At 44.5% G+C, this 15,864-nt stretch overlaps 1 protein-coding gene across 39 annotated transcripts in view; it reads right to left on the bottom strand.

Moving 5' to 3' along the window:
* MAP2 (microtubule associated protein 2) overlaps nt 1-15,864 on the bottom strand; it is a 224,400-nt gene that overhangs the window by 92,671 nt on the left and 115,865 nt on the right. For 31 of the 39 annotated variants that reach the window (XM_030486756.1, XM_030486757.1, XM_032919920.1 and 28 more), the window contains one exon: nt 8,107-8,166. The exons of the other annotated variants lie outside the window; for them this stretch is intronic. The gene's annotated coding sequence lies outside the window, so the exon portion shown is untranslated. The remainder of the gene's footprint in view (nt 1-8,106; nt 8,167-15,864) is intronic. 39 annotated transcript variants of the gene reach the window in all.

Below are 15,864 nucleotides of genomic sequence, written 5' to 3'. Positions count from 1 at the left end.
GAACTTATGAATAAATAAGCCTGTGCCTCAGTTCTCCCAGCTGTAAAACACGGATTATAACGTTCACGCTGTCTGTAACTTGCCTATTTACGCTGCAAACCCTTCAGGGCAAGGGCTGTCTCTTCCCATATGTGCGAGGATGCTCTGGCTCCCAACCAAAGCCTTCGGATCCAGATTCCAGAAAGTTTTGCTCCAGACGCAGCACTTATCAGACATAGCATCTGCCTGAAGGCAGCAAATCAAACCCGCAGCCACAAAAAGGAGACCCAAAAGGAGAGGACCGCAACATTGAGACTGACAGCAGGGCCTGAGTTGCTCCTTGAGCATGTTGGGGAAGCAGAGAGATCTGGGACACTGTGTCCCTGCTTGGCAGCTCTGGGGACAGAGGCAGCCCTGGGCTTTGACTGTCTCACAGCTCCAGCCCCTCGGAGCCCAGGAGCTCAGCTCAGGTCCCCAGCACTGCTGAATAGGACCCTGATCTCTTCAACCTCTCGACAACCAGCCAGGAGTATCAAGAATAGCCACAGTTTAAAACACTTATGTGAAGTCCCTGAGGAAGGTTGCAGCTGCAGCCTACGTTAAGGAGCCCCTGCTGTTGTGTTAGCATGAAAACAAACAAAAATGCAGATTCTTATTTCAACTGTGCCCGGCTGCTGGCCTGACCAACTGGGGTATCTCCAAATGACTTCATTCTTTCACAGCATCTCCACAACTCTTCCCCACTCTTTCCTCCAGGGATCTATATAAAGCTTTCTACATTTCCTCTTCTGATGGATGCTCATTTCTAAAAATACTTTTACAAAGAACTGCCTTTGGTAGCAATTAAAATATGACACAACATAGTGCCAGAATCCATTTCAGAAAACATAAATCACAAGGTATGCATCATGTCCCTGATACCAACCTGCCTCCACAACTACATAACAGGTCCTTAAAAATTCTCCCTGACATTAAACCAGTGTTGCCAATCCCCTGCTTGATTCTGCTGGTGAAGTCAGCTAAAGATACGTAAATGTACAAGCAATCCAAAAATACTTGCTCCCTAATTCTCTCATTATGTTTGTGCTCAGGTTTCCTGCCTCTGCCTCTCTGCTGTGTCTACCCATACCCATAATCGTGAATCACGCTGACCATTTTTGTCATGTTTGACAGAAGATACTAAGCTCCTACCTACCACCTTAGGAAATCCACAGATTGGTAGAGGAATGAGAAAATATTAATGCCTCTATGAAGGGAAATACAAGGAGAAGAGCTCAGCCCTTATTCCTTCTGCTTGACAGTGTCATGGTGGTCTAACCAGGAGATGTGGAGCTCACATGCAGCCATAGCATATGCTCTTTCTGGCCCAATTAATTTCTAAGCAAAGACAGGTAGACGATGAAACAGATGCTGCTTAATCTACAGCAGGAAGTCACTACAGAGAAGACATTGAAAGTTGCTGAAAAAATGCTACGTGGAACTCAAATGAAGTCGGGAGACCCCCAAAGGAGTAAGTGGAGATACTTTGGCGAGGAATCAGCAAAAACATGGGGGAGGAGAGTAGGGGATGCAGGGAAGAACCAAGCGCTGTGGGTCTGACGGATCACAGGAGAGAGCATGAATCTTTCATAGGGAACCAGGGGGATGAGAAAACTAGTGCTACCTGGTACCACAGGAAGGGAATACGGGGGCTGGAGAGGTGGGGGTAGGCTGCAGACAGCGTGGTGAAACAGATCACGAGCTGTGAGTAGAGCACCGACGCTGGCTACCACTCCACACTGGCAAATACCACCAAGTATTTTCATTTATAAACCAGTTTAATTGGCACCACCATCGCCAGCAGTGAGCTGAACTCAAACCAAGGGGAAGACCTGACTTCAGGCATCTCAAAGTACAGGTTTGCTCTGAAAGGTACATTTCAGATTGTGAGAAAAGGCGATTTCATGACTTTTCCAGATCCTACTCACTCGGACCAGAAAATAATAGCTTTTCTTATCTTAATTTGGGGGTTTTATTGCTAGCTGAAACCAGATATCTAAACATTCAGAACCTGGGGGGAAAAAGGGGCAGGGTGGATCTAATTCCATTTTAAGGCCAACGTTTAGATTAGTTTTTAATGGAGCTGAACTATTTCGTCCATTTCTGTTACTTGGTACACTGGCCAACATGTAGAAGTACTGAGCTGCATTAGTAACTGGACTTACGCTGTATTAGGGAGAAAAATATTCCCAATGGAAGCATTCTAGAACAGCAGAGACAGACTAGAAATGAAGCTGGCCTCATGTATTTTACAACTCATAATACACTGGATTTTAAGTAAAAAACCAACAACAACCAAGTAAAATAGGATTAGATCCCTTGTTAGCTGCATAATGTACGTGCTTTCATGCTGATATGCCCCAGGTGAACTGCATCACGTGAGTATGGTTTTCCATCTACAATTTCCCAGCATGAACTACGCAGTCTCTAAGCTACTAATTACACTGACAAAGAGGATCTCACCAGCATGGTGGCTGCTTACACCTCCATGCCTCTTTGTAGACTCAACTGTAAGCTCCTTGGGGTCTGGAACAACCCTGCTGTTTGAGCACGCAGCATCTAACACAACAGTGATCTAACCCAGACTTGGACACCTAGTTACTACTACTATGGTAGCTATAGCAATGAATCACTGAGCATTAGCAAGAATCACAGCAAAAGCTGTTGCAGACAGTAGTAGTTCCCAGGCATGCTGCCATTAACCCCAGACTTGACCCTCTTGTGTCTAATTCTGTTTTCATTAAACTCATAAAACAAAATAGAATTCTGTGTTCTTAGGATTTTTAGCAGCAAAACTGAAGGAAGAGCAATTGTATAAACAAGCAAATTAAATGTTTTTGCACAAAAGAAGTTGTAACTAAAATAAGGATACCAGGGAGTTGTTATTAAGAGCATGCTGTAGAAAAATCTTACAGATGTAGGTACAGGTAACATTATGAATTAATTGCTGAGAAAGGACTAATGCCTTGCAACCTACCCCAGATATCCCACACAGACACGGCAACAGGCAGAACAACAGGCAACCTTACAATTTTATTACAAAAACACCCTGAAACCTTCTGATTTAGAACTCAAGGATGATTTGAAAAACAACGAAGAGAACAAGCTGTAACGTCAGGATCTCGCTTTTCATCTGAAGACCTCACTTGTACATGAATCGCACAGCGTATGATATTCCTCTCCCTGCATAATTATTGCAGCTGCCAATGTGTCACGGCCAGAGACCAGGCTGAATTACAACTTCCTGCATCAGAAGGGACCAAAGTCTCAGAGGGATTCAAAGTGAGGGGAAAAAATGACTCATTTCAAGGATGACAACTAGAGTATTTTCTGGTCACGATTATGAAGAGTTTTCTTTCATCAACTATGCTGGAAAGAACATTATGATTCAAACATCTGTTCTTCTCATAAGCCTCGCTCCTCAAGACAAATGAATCTGTGCCTCTCCCAAACTCCCCCCCATGGAGAATGCTCACATCACTCCCATTACTCCCACTATGTCTTTCAAAAGCGTGTTTACTAACACAACTGCTTAAACACACATAACTCAGGCTTAAGTCTGAGCGTCAAGTTTCCTAGCACATGCTTAGGCATTTGGTGACTTGCACTACAAAGCCATTTACAGTTATCAAGTGAGAATGGATTCCTTTTATTCACAAGTGCTTTGCAGGCAGCACTCTGGGTGCTGACAGGTGACAGCACATCCCTGTGCACTGCATCCCTGCCCTGACACCAGCCAGAACCACGTTTCCAAGGAAAATTCAGCAGAACTCAGCAGTAGAGAGACAAGGGTGGCTTTAGGCAGCAGCAGGGCTTGCTGTGGAGATGAACAGGGGATGCCTGGTAGGGCAGGCCACTGGAGGAGGCTTTTTGAGCAGGTCACTTGCCTGGTTGCACGCTGATGGATGGCATCCTCGGACCGACACAGAGTTGCCCCTCCAGTTCCCATGAAGGGCAGGTACACGCACCACAAAGACCATGAGCCTTTCTAAAAATTACAGTTCCATTGAAGTGGGCAATTCCTTTTTCGTACAGCTACAAAGCTATAATCCTTAGTAAGGTGATGTTTTCAAAAGGATGTGCATGGCAAAAATTCTACTGTATTTAAGAGAGCTGAGCTGCTACTCCACAGAGTTGAGTTTTCTCTCCCTCTGCATGATTCAGAGGACAAAACTCACAATTGTGAGAATTCAACATGAGCACACTGGACTGGTTCTTGAACTGCAGGAAGTATTATGTTGACTTTACTGTTGGAGATGCAAAAGAAAATACATTTCCCAACTGTAGTAAGTCTTCACAAAACCAAGATCAGCTTGTCAGTTCACCTTCATCTTGTTTAATTTTGCCCCTCTATAAAGACACTTAAATACTGCCCAGGAATGCAAAAGCTCAGTATTGGGGTTAGCTGTTGATCCTGACAAAAGCATCAAGCACAACCTGCAACACACAGAACAGTCCAGTTCCGCTTACTTAAAAAACTAAGCTCTTTTGCTCATCACTACAGAAGGGAAAGGAAGGGTGACATTTCTCTCCTCTCTCTAGCCCACCTCTTGTGTCCAAGGGGTTGGAGAGATGTTTACATAAAAGCCGCAGCATGTCATGTATCTTCTGTCTGTCAAATCCTGCCTGAACAGTTTTCCTTCTTGGCTGTAAACAAGTTTTAAGCATCTACTAGTGACTCAGCCTGCTAGGTAGGATTATTACTAACACCACCACCACCATCATCATGATTTACTAGTGAAAGGACATTCTCCTTCCTTTCCATTGCTTGACAACCATGCCTGAATCCTTTCAAAATGCAGCAAATGCTGCCTTTGATAGCTGATAAAAACAAGTAACACTGTGTTTTGCCTTTACAGCTTATGTTCAAAACAGGTGTTTTCAAACGGAAGAAAGTGCAGATAATGGCTATTAAGATAATTACAAGAAAGGAGTAAAGAGACAGGTTGATTATAAATCAATGAGCTTTTGACTCTCCAGAAATCAAGACAACATTTCACCTGTAGGTACTACAAGAAATCCTTCTAGCAAGTATCAATTCACATCCCTTCTCCTAAAAACTGTTCCAATCATTGCCCACTGACACCTTTCTGTTAACTTCCAACCAGAGGTGAGGGAAATTTCTAAGTCTGAAATACCAGCCACAGTGTATTTAAACTGTAGTCATTTAAAGTGCACTCAGCTCTCCTCAGAATTCATACAAGATGTGCTTCTAGCTGAAGAGGTTCCAACCTAATTGAACAAATTAGGTTGGAACCCATGTTCTCCCTGAGTACATCACACGTCCTCCTCAGCCTCGTGCTGTCTTCAAGTCTCTGCTCAGGATGGCTGCTGCCAAGCACCAATCCCATCTATGTGCTCTCCTTCTGAGCATCCCTAGGTTGACAGTAGAAAAAGAAGCGTAAGTAATGCTTATGCGTTACTCAAAATTATTAGCAATCTCAATGTGACAGAGCCTTTAGAGGGTAAGTCCCCCCTCCTGTGTAGAAAACAGCCCCACTCTAAGCTACGTAGTGCCCAGGTGAGCAAATTGTCTTGGTACCTTCCTGTTGTGGAGGGCCTTAATAAAACCAGCTCAGTGAAAAGCTTGTGTCAGAACGAGACACTGATTTTGTCCACAGCATGCAGGGAATCACAGGGCTTAGTGACCAGCATGACGAGCCACTGCAGCAGCCCCAGAAGCATCAGAACCAAAGCCACACCATCAGAGAATGCCATGACACTTCCAAAGCCAAGCCCTCAGCTCCAAACAGACTGTACTGGCACCCCAGCTCAGAGGGATGTGAGGTTTACCACCCAGCCCTACAGCCCTCTGTGCCACCTTGCTGGTTCTGGTACTCCTCCTCCACACCCACCTTAGAGGATGCTCTTACGCAGGAGGCAATGTGACATCCTCCTTTTCCTGAGCCCCTACCTCCTTTATCACAACTTTCCCATCACCTACCTGCAGCACATTATTTCTGCTGCTAGTTTTCACTGTTACTTTTAGTCACTACAGAGACAACGGAACACAGAACAGACAGCAATGCTCACAAGATACTGTAATCTGTTTTTATCTCCTAACCACTGATGCAGTGACTCCGTGTAGAAAATGCTGGTTCTGATTTACGATGGTTTCCCTCTTTTCATTTCAGACTTGAGCACTTCTTTAACTGCCTGTGGCATCCCAGCAGCACCAAGAGGTTATGGGGCACTCCACACATACACTTTTTTATTTCAAGAGCAATGTCAGTTAAAGATGGGACCTGCAGAGACAATTTAAGCTTTGCACAGTAGATGTCTGAGAATTTATTGCCAGTGGAATATTATCGGTGGAGAAAAGGTGACTGCAATAAAACTGCCCGTTACTTGAAGTCTGACAGGCTAATTTAATCCTTCATTTAGTACTTGCATACTGCTGCAAGGGTTTTCTGGGGCCATGGGAAAATTCCTGAAGAGTGCAGGATTACTGCAGGGACCCAGCCTGTGGGCATACTGGGATGGTGCTCGATGGGATGGTGCTCAACGTGCTCGTTGCCCTCCTGCCTTCCTTCGCACACTGCTGGGCTGCTTGTGCCACACTTCTCAAGAGAACAAGTAGCACTGGAACTCAGTGCTACAACAAAAGGCACCTTAAACCTCAGGCATGCCAGCAGCGTGTGTCTCAGAGACAGGACAGGCTTGCACACACAGCCTACACAGGCAGGTCTGCGCTGCCATGGCTTGCAATAGAGAAGAGTTCACAGATGAAAAGTGTACCTGTGTGTGTGCTTTATACAGCCTAAAAACTCAGAGGGCCAAATTTGATTCTTGATTTCCATTTCCTTCAAATTCACAGAGCCAGGAGAGACTGCATGCAGAAGTGAACTGGGAGGTGGCCAGGAAACAGATTTATGGGCTTACAAAAGATCAGTCCAAAAGTCCAAAACCAGCCTTGTACCCAATACATACACACACAAATGCATACATGCATGTACACACAGATCTCAGACACACACTATTACGTTGGTTTCATTCTGTAGTATCAGTTTGCCTTCCTTTATGGCTGTGCTTCATCTTTCCATTTTTTCCTCATGAAGTATCTCAGCAGCCTCAGAAGCATAGCACAGACTGCTTGAATAATTAATTGTGTCTGTGTTCATGGTGTTCGTAAGTGTCTGGATCTCCTCTAGCTTGCTGAGCTGAGAGGAGATCCTGGGCAGGGGACCACCATCCAATTATGCCCTACATCTCACTCTCCATGAGCTTCTACAGGCATCTCCTGAGCTCACTCAAGCCCTTTTGCTTTGCCCTTGTTGTAAGGCCAGAGCAAACACAACACTTTGCCCCAAAAGAATGGCAGTATTTCACCCTACCCTGCCCAAGCAAACTTACAACAGCAGAAACTCGGGCACTTTGCCACTAATTTACACTGCTCTCCTGCATTTCTTCCTTATGCTTCATATATTGTCTTCCAATAAAACTCCATTCCCATTTGCTGAAGTTCAATATTCTGTCTTTAGCATTTCAAACTCACGCTTGTGAGAACAGAAACTACGTTCACTTGTAAATCAAACTGAAATGAATACACGTGTATACGGAAAGAGTGTCAAAACAAATGACAGAGGCAGCACATGTTCTCTCTAACACTTGCTTTTAGTCTTCTGACAGGGGTCTCCTGAAAGTTTTCTCTCTTCCAAAGCAGAGAAAAAGTGTATTTCTTTGATCTAACCCAATCATTTCCAATTCTGGAGATGAGGCAGTACTGTGCTTGCCCTTACTCTGCCACTGTTCTCATCTTTTCTGTGGTGCAACTCACTGCAGTGGCAGGACATGACACACCAGAGCAGTGTGCAGCAACACCATCATGAGTCTTAGCTGCTCTGTCTTTGTATCAACACCATCTTAGGCCCTTTCCACCCAGAGCTGTAAGCAAGTTCTTGCTAAGCCAAAAGCAAGAAGACAGATGCTTTGACAATGGTACAGTGGCTACAAACGCAGGAACCAACCCCAGAAAAACAAAGTGCTCCAAGAGCTAGAGGAGTTTTCTTTTTGCTCTTTTCTCAAGCCTCCTTGGTCTGTAGAGGCAGCCTCCTTGTGAAACTACGGCAACAAATAAAAAGGTCATACCTGTTTAAGCAGATGATAGGATGCTGTGTCTGGTTGTTAAACAAGGGAAACTCTCTGTTCCTATAAAGAAATAGAGAAATACACACTCTATTTAGTCTCTGTTCACTGGATTTCGCATAAGCTCAACACTGTGAGGACTACAAGATGATGCATATGTGTACACTTACGTTTGAGCTTTTTTCACTCAGCTTTGTTTCCCAAGGCTCACTAGCGATGCATTAATTCAGATCCCCTGAATATGTCCAGCCTGCTTTGGGACCACCAAGGAGCTACTAAATCCTTAGGCCTGCCCTAAGAAAAGCTGGCAAAAGCTCCAAAAAGCCACCTACTAGGGAAGGCAAATGGAGCACAGCACACCCCCAAGCCAGCCTCCCTCCACTGGGAGACCTGGCAGGCTGCTATATGCACAGCCTCTGCTGCGGGAGCATATCAGGCAGGAATGAGGAAGGTGTCTGCCAAGATGCCCAGAAAGTAATGGAAGAAGAGCAGGAGCCCCTCACTGACTTCCCAGCATGACACTTCAGAGCACCCAAAAATATCAATGTAGGGAACTACTCCATTTTCTTCTTAAAACTGTTTTTCTTGCCTCACTTGTATAGCAGAGGGCCTCTGACACATGTCTTTGAGTATCCCCTAAGTATCCTCTCAGATGCTTGTAACTGTGCTGCTTTTAATTGTGCAGAACTTAATTCCCCACATATGATATCTGACTCAAGCTAATGCTTTTGTTTGGGAGTTGTTTCTTTTAAAGGTTCAGCAAGAACAGGCAAGGCATTTCCAATAACTAGATTAGTGAGAAATACATGACTAAACCCAAGTTAAAAAGAAGGATAGTATTATTAATAGTGAAGAAAAATAGGATACAAGTATGCAATTAAAGAGAATCATAATGCATATACACAAAGGGGACCAACCTTAAGCTGGAGTTCAGGCTCTTCCTATTTCCATGCCTGGACTCTCATCCTTCGACACTGAGTTACTCTCCTTGCCTACACCATGTCACTGGCATGGGGCTGTGCTAACTATAGCTTTCCACCAGTTTGCCCAGTTAACATCCAGCAGGAATGGAAAGATTTTGCTGCCTTGAAGGAGGAAGGTTTCAGATGGTTCTGACAGCAAATAAACAGAAAGTGACTGCTCCACCTTACTGCAGAGGCTGTCATCAGAGTGTACCGTTCACTTACAGGCAGTAATTAGTTACACTAAGTGAGCTATGTGGAGATGAGGCTCCAGCCAGCATCAATTCTACCCCCCCGCAGGATGAAGAGGAATGTTAAAATAAGCTAATTAAATTTGCTCTGGCTCAGCAAAAAGATCGATGATCTCGGCAGCTGAGTGCTCAGCACTTGGCGTTCCAGCAGCCCTCTGATGTGTCACTGGTGCAAAGCAATGCCACGGAGTCAGAGCCAGGGAAGGTGGATGCTCACCTCTTGGCAGAAGTAATAGCAGAAGATAGAAGCATTCAACAGGGACATTAACAGAAAGATGGACACACCTGCAGCATGTGTGCCCAATGATCAGATGGCATTTTGACATCAAAAATTCTGCTTTGTACTTTCGCATTGTCTACTACCATTGCATATAGACTCATAGAATGGTTTGGGTTGGAAACATGCACTCTTATAGTCTGAACTGAAACCCCGATCACCTCTCTGCTAAAGGTCTACTGCAATAAATGTGATTTTAGCCAGCAGCAGAATACCAAAAATACCAGACAACCAAAAATACAGATGCCAGAAGTGGAAGGCAGTTCTGCTGCCCCAGGAATTTGCTGGAGACAGACTGTAATCAGCATTTCCACCTCTTGCTGACCAGGAAGAAAATGAGATGTTTCAAAGATTCCTCCCCTAGAAAACAGATTAGAGACTCACCCACACTGAGGAGCCAACAGCCCTGCACTCAGGGTAGTTATCTAGGAAGCAAGAAGTTAACATTCAAGTGCCTGGTCGCAACCTGGCACCACATGCATGAATGGGGCTTTCGACTTCCTATGAGCATGTTCTAATAACCACAGTACAGAATGTGTTAGGAAGGGTTTCTTTTTGTTTTACCCCCCAACCCTCTTGCTTCAGACAGAAACCCCTGAAGAACCTATCCCAATAAGAAAGTCACTGAAATTGGCAGTCTTTAGAAAAGCTTCATGCTTTGATGAAGGAAAATGCTGGCTTGCCAATGTGCCGGAGCCAGGACAGTACCTGGGCTGCTCCAAACATCACCTTTCCCAGGGACAGAGCACACCACAGACAAGCTGTTTGTCACTCCTAATGGGAAGCTGCCATCAGGAGACTCTTCAATCTTGGATATGGAAACCTTTATCAAGATCATACAAGCATATCACAATGAAGAAACCTTGCTGAAGTCTCATTCACAGACTGAGTGGTAAGAGCACTCAGCATACATTTTCTTTCACTGAAGAACATGTACAGTTTCTGCTGATGCAGACTTACGCAGGTCTAGACAGCTCTAGGCTGGATGCACTGCGACCTAGCATCAAATGGATACGGGTACCAGTTTATTCTGCCTCTTCCATTCATCCTGTGGGTAGAGCATGTCACCCGACTGCGTCCTACTTCCCCTGTTGTATATATTAGGGATTACATTTCCTTCTTTTTGCTAAACACTTCAACATCTACCTATAAAAACTGATAGAAAAAAACCAACGTGCATATATATACACACACAATAGAAAACTAAGTCTTGCTTTCATGCACAATGTATTTGTAACTAGTCTTCACTAATGTATACCTACTCCTGCTCCTCCTCTTATTAAACTTTAAAAAACACCCTGGCTTGATAGATTTATACATTTTACTCTATTAAAAAATATATATCTGTATTTTTTCTTTCATTTTGGGGGGCTTTTCCAAAGACTCCTGGATGACCTATCCAGCAACACGCCCATTCTGTACAGTTGTCTGTGATGAAAATAATGAGTAAGTGCATACTTCTCCTAAGCTGTTCCACTTCTTCCCCTCAGAAAAGAGCTGTGCTGTTATCCTGAGGGGTCAGCCCACCCACCCGAGGCCCTGACCCTGCCTTCAACAGCTCTATTGGTTTCAGCAAGCTCCTGCCCATCTGCACAGTTAAGACTACAAACTCTTCCATGTGGGAGCTTGTTTTTTGCTACATATCCCCCGAGAGCAGCATGCTAGCAATGGTAAAAACCTAAATTGCCACAAATTACTTTTAGCCATTTAGTGTTTTGCCCAACAATGCATTATACACGTTAGTCTGCAAACACTAAGGCTGCAAATGGATTTGATCCATTAGCACCATAGCTTTCCACATAGCTTTTCCTTTTAGAGTACACTCCTCCTCCTTCCTACTTTCTATGCCCCCCATGCTTTCCCCTTGGCAGCAGAGACTTAAAAATACAAACATTTTTCAAAGGGATGCAAAGAAAAATTACCTGATATCTGGAGAGCACAGTTCACTACACATTTATTATTAAGTTTCCAAAGTGCTCAGGAATGAAGGTCAAACATATCTGAATTTCAGCTGGTGGTGATGTGGAGAGTCCAAGCACTGCACCTAAAAGAAGTGATCCAGAGGCCAGGTTCTGCTGGTGTAAATTTCTGACCATGAGCAGAAGTCAGTAGCTTACCCTGGCTGCAGACATGGCCCAGAAATTCAGGAAGGACTGCAGTAGGATGCTGCCTCAACTTGAGAATCAAGAGTCCAGTGCCACTCTCAGCATTGTTAATTCCCACTGTTCTTCCAGTGACTACAGCAATCTTCTTTCACTGTAATATCCACTTCAAAGGTTTCAGTAGTTTAAAAGAAATTTTAAAAGCCCTACAAGTTGAGAAAATCTATTGATGGGGGAAAGCATCTTGGGGGTGCTAACTGCTAGTCTGAGCAGCTCACAACTGTGAAGGCAGAGGAGACAAGAGGCAGGCTGGGTACGACCCTGAGGAGGAGATGGGGAAGATGAAAAGCTCTCTCAGCATCCAAGAATTTTGGTAACTGGAGCCTGAAATACTCTGCAGACTGGAGACACTATTCAATCATTTATGGAAGTCAAGGTAAGCAGTGTCAGCATAGTTGGCCTGGGAGGAAACAGTTTCCTCATCCTCTAGACAGAAGTAACTTGGCTACATTAGTGGCTACCAGTAAGTAAGGAATAAAGAAAGGAAACAGAGAAGGAGAAGGAAAGCAAAGGGTAAAATGAGTATCTCAATATTTTCACAGCTTGCATACAGCAGCCCAGCTAGAACCCCAAGGGAGTTTGTTTCAGGAACCTCAGAGACAGAGACAATTGGTACATTTGATGAAAATACATGGTGTCTGGGCTTGATAAATGGCGTCTCTAATAGTGTATCTGATTTTATAAATAGCAGGGAAAGAAACGGTTCTGATGACAATTACTGCCGAGGCATTTTGCCGCGACTACTGGCACAGTCCTGTCATTAACACTCCATTTCTCTTCACCACAACTTACTTCCTTTGTAGTTGCTCAGTGAAGATAGGTCTGGGGGCTGTCTTCCTCGTCTTGTCAAGATGAATTTTAATGCATACTGCTTGAAAGATGTGCCACCTGCTATTTTATATCTATAATTTATTGTATAATGAGTTCCTATAAATCCTTATGATAGCTTAAGAGACTTGTAAAATGAATTGCTGGCCTAATTTTTTCTCAGTTTGTCAGCAAAGCAGGAACAGCTCAGGTCACTTTGAGTTCCTCCGGACACCCCCTTTGGCTCCAGCTCTGTCTGGCTTAGTCCACAGAAGAATCTGGCCTCCAGGAGAAGGGTCATTGCAGGGCTCTCACTGCTGGCATAGCAATGATAGTTTTTGCCATTTGCTTTAAGAAGCCTCATCTATTTCAGACACCCATCAAACCGCTGTATAGACACAAGCTGTATCTTCACATGCTGGAGAGGAAAAGCTCACTCAAGACTCCTTTCTAGACAAGGACTGTCTGCTACAGTCATTTAGCGAAACAGAATCCAGCAACCCTGCAAGTTGGTAGCCAGGAGAAAGTGCTTAGTTAAGACCTGGTACTGTGAAATCTTCCACCGATTAGGGGCACACTGTCCTCACCTCAGCATCACACACCACAAGACATGTTTCCACACTTCAGTCTAGCACCGCACACACAGAGCTCCCATTGGAAGCTGGAGACTTTTACATTTGGGATATTACTTTGCATTCCCCCTATCTCTCAGGGCCAAGACCTTGCCAAACACTAAATGAACAGGGGGAAAAAAACAACAAACCCAACCCTGCTTCAGAATAAGGGCACTGTACTACATGCATCTCATTAAACACTGCATTTAATCTGATTTTGGACTAACAACACTTTCTAAAACAAGCCATAGCCTTTAGTAAGCTCATGGATGCAAAACCAAAAGTGTGTGTTGAAATGAGACTGTTCCCAAGCAGAACTCTTGCAGCAAATAAAGCCATGATGTGCCAAGACTGCAGAGGGCTTTCTGTCTCAGTCATGAATGGCAGACATCATTAACAGAGAAAATCAGCCACTGCCTTTCATCTCTGTACAAAAGCCTTGAGAGCCAAGCTGCTGCACACTGGCAGCATATGAGTCTTTCCCTTAGACATCACAGTAATTTGGAGGGAGAAAAAGGAGAGGGAGGGAGGAAGGAAGAAGAGGGCCTGAGGAGCTGAGACAAAGTACTGGGATAAAGCATCACGGCTGGGCACAGCCATTTCAGCTTTGCTAAGCATGGATTTAGGGAAGCTGGAGATGCACTGCCCAGACAGGAGCCTGCACATCTGGATAAGCCTGGTGTGAGCACACACCACAGACCAGCCACGGGTCCACACTATGGACACTGCCCCTCCAGGGACTGCTTCAATCCCACAGCAATGAGGGCATCCTCTCAGCTACTGGTGTTGAGTCCTGTCTTGGTAGAAGATTCACCCCAGAGGGAAAGCAGCAGTACATCTCTCCATGCTAAGCTCTATGCTCTCTTGTCTGAAGTTAAAGTGAGGTTCCTTTCCCTGCATCATCTAGGACTGTAATATAGGTATAGCCCATGGGTGGAGTGGATGGAGGTGGACGCACAAGGCAGCTGCAACAACTGCCTTCCACAGGATAGCACAAGAGTCTTTCACCATTACTGGTGGTCTTAAGGGGCAGGAAGGGGGCTTTCTGCAGCTGGGAAATCAAGAAGAAGGTAAGAGAAGGGGTTAAAAAACATGAGGCACTGCATTGGCTTGGCTCCATCCTCTTGCTTGAGGATCTTGCTTGGATGGCGCTTTGAACTAGATGATCTCTAAGGTCCCTTCCAACTCAAACCATCCTGTGATTTTATGATCCTTTTCTAACACACCAGTTCTGTCCATCCTGCAGATTTTCCTGTGATGTACTAGGCAAACAGAAAATTTCCTCAGCACCTCCTGCACCCAAGAGTCAACTTGGTATTTCAGGTGTGATGGAAATGCAAGCAAGACACAATTAAAATGCCACTTTTTTTTGCTTGCGTTGGGTTTATTTTTTTGCCAGTGTGATATTATACAATTTAAGGGTGTCAAACTTTAGAAGATGATTCTGATGAAAAAGTGATAAAATCCCATTTTACAGGTTTGTAGACTGTGAGACTTACTGTGGGTAAGAGTGGGTTAGTGCCCAAGACAGGAAGAAAAACAACTCTTGTCTCTAGTAAAAAGGTCAAATATACATTCCCAGCATCGCCCCTGATGTAACACAGCGTGTAACTCCACAACCCTGTAGTAACCAAGTGCAGCCTTTTCCCAATGTGCCTGCTAAAACAAATTACATGATGCCAGGAGAAGAGCAAAACTTCAGGATTCAGGGCTGCTCTGGGGCTGCATGGGGAAGCCACGTTAGCCTACAACTAGTCCACAGGTTTCTGTGATCAGCTGGCTATATGTTAGCTCTAATTTTAAATGCTCCGAAGTTAACTCTGAGGAGCAGAGAGCAGGCTCTGCAAATTGTGTGGTACCCATAGTAACAGTTTAAGCTGCAGTTTTATACTGAGATAGATATATTTCAGATAATAAGGCCCAAAGCACCAGATTAAATAAGGAAGGGACACAGAAGACATTGGCTAAAACACATCTTTGAAGGCACAGCTCCAACGTTGTGGCATATGTGCCACCAGAGATGCCCAAGATAAATACAAATGGCATAAAACCATTGCCTGAAGACCTCCACCTGGGAACAAACATGACAGGGGATGCAGCATAGGCCAGCAGGCATTCCCAGCCTATTTCTGCAGAAATATTAGTACCATACTTTTGATTTCTGCTCCTTCCTTCTCCCTCGTTTACAGCATCCCAGCCAAGCAGTGGTGTGGCAGGACTGACCACATCCCATTGTGCATTATTGAAGTCTTACTGGCACTATTTTTGAACAAACCACATTGCTTTGCCCATGATCACACTGACAGACCCATTTCACACACATTCCAGTGATAACATGCACTTCCCATGCACAATACAACTGCAGAGCAAAAGCTCCAGAGGCTTTAAACCTTTTATCTTTTAAATCACCTCTAAACTGCTTATCTCCATCAGCAATCTGGAATGCACAAGTCACCTGTCACAGGGTGAAGGGGAATTAAGTAAACCAAAGTCTTTGGGTAGTTGACAAATGGAAGCTTTTTGCTTGCTTTGCTGGGGATTTTAGAGACATCCTCTCCCACTGTCATTGCCTCCACGCCTGTCCCTCTGGAGCCCTGGGAAAGGCCCTCCACCACCCCCTGCACATCCCAGACAGGCACCCCAGGACCATCTACATCTGTTATCTATAATCTGTTATCACTGGAATGA

Source organism: Strigops habroptila, chromosome 5, assembly GCF_004027225.2.
Source record: "Strigops habroptila isolate Jane chromosome 5, bStrHab1.2.pri, whole genome shotgun sequence".
Classification (NCBI taxonomy): domain Eukaryota; kingdom Metazoa; phylum Chordata; class Aves; order Psittaciformes; family Psittacidae; genus Strigops; species Strigops habroptila.
The sequence above is the reverse complement of the archived record's forward strand: the minus strand, read 5'-3'. Positions and strand labels throughout refer to the sequence as shown.